Genomic DNA, 3,795 nt, shown 5'->3' with positions numbered 1-3,795 from the left:
GCCCTGCAAAAACAAGTTAGACGTCCTCTACTTTGTTGTTGCAAGTTTTACGTGGCTGCTACGGGCTTAGCAAGAACCGTTCTTACCTACGCATCAAAACCACAATGATAGTTTGTCAAGTTGGTGCTGTTTTAACCTTCGCAAGGACCGGGCGTAGCCACACTCGGTTCAACTAAAGTGAGAGAGACAGACACCCGCCAGTCACCTTTAAGCAACGAGTGCTCCAAACGGTGAAACCAGTCTCGCGTAAGCGTACGCGTAATGTCGGTCCGGGCCGCTTCATCTCACAATACCGCTGAACCAAAGTATGACATGCTGGTAAGCAGTATGACTTATATCGCCCACAACTCACTTGTGTTCTACTCGTGCATAGCATCAACGCATAAAACCAGGCTCGGATGCCACTGTTGGGGAACGTAGTAATTTCAAAAAAATTCCTACGCACACGCAAGATCATGGTGATGCATAGCAACGAGAGGGGAGAGTGTTGTCCACGTACCCTCGTAGACCGACAGCGGAAGCGTTATCACAACGCGGTTGATGTAGTCGTACGTCTTCACGATCCGACCGATCAAGTACCAAACGCACGGCACCTCCGAGTTCAGCACACGTTCAGCTCGATCACGTCCCTCGAACTCCGATCCAGCCGAGTGTTGAGGGAGAGTTTCGTCAGCACGACGGCGTGGTGACGATGATGATATTCTACCGATGCAGGGCTTCGTCTAAGCTCCGTAATGATATTATCGAGGTGTAATATGGTGGAGGGGGGCACCGCACACGGCTAAAAGATCGTTGATCAATTGTTGTGTCCTTGGGGTGCCCCCCTGCCCCCGTATATAAAGGAGCAAGGGAGGAGGAGGCCGGCCCTAGGAGGGGGCGCACCAAGTGTGGAGTCCTACTAGGACTCCCTAGTCCTAGTAGGATTCCACCTCCCATATGGAATAGGAAAAGATGAAGGGAAAAAGAGAAGGAAGGAAGGGGGCGCCCCCCTTCCCTAGTCCAATTCGGACCAGACCAAGGAGAGGGGTGCAGCCAACCTTGAGGCCCTTTTCCTTCTTTCCCGTATGGCCCAATAAGGCCCAATACGTATTCCCGTAACTCTCCGGTAGTCGGAAAAATACCCGAATCACTCGGAACCTTTCCGAAGTCGGAATATAGTCGTCCAATATATCGATCTTTACGTCTCGACCATTTCGAGACTCCTCGTCATATCTCCGATCCCATCCGGGACTCCGAACTCCTTCGGTACATCAAAACTCAATAAAACTGTCATCGTAACGTTAAGCGTGCGGACCCTACGGGTTCGAGAACTATGTAGACATGACCGAGACACGTCTCCGGTCAATAACCAATAGCGGGACCTGGATGCCCATATTGGCTCCCACATATTCTACGAAGATCTTTATCGGTCAGACCGCATAATAACATACGTTGTTCCCTTTGTCACCGGTATGTTACTTGCCCGAGATTTGATCGCCGGTATCTCGATACCTAGTTCAATCTCGTTACCGGCAAGTCTCTTTACTCGTTCCGTAACACATCATCCCGCAACTAACTCATTAGTCACAATGCTTGCAAGGCTTATAGTGATGTGCATTACCGAGTGGGCCCAGAGATACCTCTCCGACAATTGGAGTGACAAATCCTAATCTCGAAATACGCCAACCCAACAAGTACCTTTGGAGACACCTGTAGAGCACCTTTATAATCACCCATTTACGTTGTGACGTTTGGTAGCACACAAAGTGTTCCTCCGGTAAACGGGAGTTGCATAATCTCATAGTCATAGGAACATGTATAAGTCATGAAGAAAGAAATAGCATCATACTAAACGATCGAGTGCTAAGCTAACGGAATGGGTCAAGTCAATCACGTCATTCTCCTAATGAGGTGATCCCGTTAATCAAATGACAACTCATGTCTATGGCTAGGAAACATACCCATCTTTGATTAACGAGCTAGTCAAGTAGAGGCATACTAGTGACACTCTGTTTGTCTATGTATTCACACATGTATTATGTTTCCGGTTAATACAATTCTAGCATTAATAATAAACATTTATCATGATATAAGGAAATATATAATACTTTATTATTGCCTCTAGGGCATATTTCCTTCAGTTCGAACCTCAAGGGTTTTGCCAGAACCCGAAATCCGACATAGTGGACCCCGGCTCCCCGTGCCCATGATCCTACTTAGAGGCTCTCATGGCCCGTGAATCGAGGGACGGCCAGCCCCAGCCAAAACGGCCCCTGCAAGCTGGTGCGGAGCGCCCCGAGTCGGCCTCCTCTGCATGCTCCGTCGGTCCGACGATGTCCGTGGCGACCTACGTCGGCACCTCCCTACGCCAAACCTGCCCCCGCGTGATCCCGCCCGTGACCCGCGCCTCCCCTCCCTGGATCCCCTGGCAACCTCCGACGGTGTGATGTGGAGCGCCAGTGGGTGGAGGACCAAGCCCGCGAGGACGCGCTCAGGGCAGTGCTAGTGGCTCGGCCGCCTCCGGCGGGTCAGGACCGGGTCGAGCCGGCACCCCGGTCGGCTGCTACCCCTCAGGCATCTGATGGAGATTGGTGCCGGCGTTGGAATGATGTTGGGGACTCCTTTGGTCCTCAGGTGAGCTATGGCGCGCGGGGAGATCACCAGGAGGATTATTCCCATGGTTCTCGAGCTTCCGACCCCGCTCTTGGCGATGATCGGCGACTGCCTCAGGAGGATGTCAGCCGGGATGACCGCCGTTCGTCTCGGGAGGATGACCCGGCATGGCGTCGGGATAACTGGTTGACCGGGCGTAGCTCCCCTAGGTGTCGGTCTGTCGAGGCCCTGGGTGCAGCGGTCCAGTCCAAGAAGAAGAAGCATAAGAAGAAGGCGTCTGGGGTGGCCGCTTGTCCTGTGCCCGTGGGGGATCTGGAGCAGGTGGCTTCGGTGGCTCCTACCCCTTGAGTCAGCCGCCCCAGATCTCGCGAGGAGACGATGTGCATCAACTATGGCTGTGCGGGTCATTTCCGCTCCGAGTGTGAGGCGCCTCCCTGGTGCCCCACAACCCTAGCTTACCTGGGCTACGGAACGGAGGGGGGGTGGCTTCTATTATGTGGATGCTGAGATTGAGGAGGAGGCTGCTAGGCCGCACCTGGTGATGATCACTCTTGCTCCTGACCAGACCTTACCGTCGTCTTGATCATAGCCAACCTCATCCAGGCCGAGCTCTCCACCTACATTGGGGATTTCCGTGACACTGACTTCTCCTGGGAGGTGAATGAGATGGGCCCCCCTCACCTTCTCGGTCCCCTTCCCCTCCGCCGAGCTTCTCCGAGTCTGTTCCCATGATGTCATCAGATGCCCGCTCAACAAGTTTTTGATCTCCATCCGTGAGGCAGTGGTGGAGCCCGACCATGTCTCTCTTCTTGCCCGGGTGTGGCTCCTCGTCTACGGGCTGCCTCGGGGAGGCAAGTCTACTCCTCGGGGCGGTAAACTCATGCACATCCTCAAGGCAATCTCCGAGCCGGTGGGTAAGCTGGTGACTGCTGACCTGGCGTCCTTCGAGGGTGATGGACCAGCTCGCATTGAGATCCTCTTCCCCGCTCCGGCCAAGATTGACGGACTGTCCTTGGTCTTCTACTTTGGCACCAAGGGAAAGTGTCTCACCTTCGAGCTTGAGTCTCCAGCTCTTGAGGGCCTACCCGGGGCGGCCCCCATCCCCCCTCTGCCCCACTTCGACAATGGGCAGGGCGTGCATGGGGGCTCCTCCGAGGGGAGCTCATCTGAGGAGGAGGATGATGACCCCCGCTCCATCCGACT

This window comes from Triticum aestivum, chromosome 5D (genome assembly GCF_018294505.1).
Source record: "Triticum aestivum cultivar Chinese Spring chromosome 5D, IWGSC CS RefSeq v2.1, whole genome shotgun sequence".
NCBI lineage: Eukaryota > Viridiplantae > Streptophyta > Magnoliopsida > Poales > Poaceae > Triticum > Triticum aestivum.
This window is presented reverse-complemented; position numbering follows the sequence as displayed.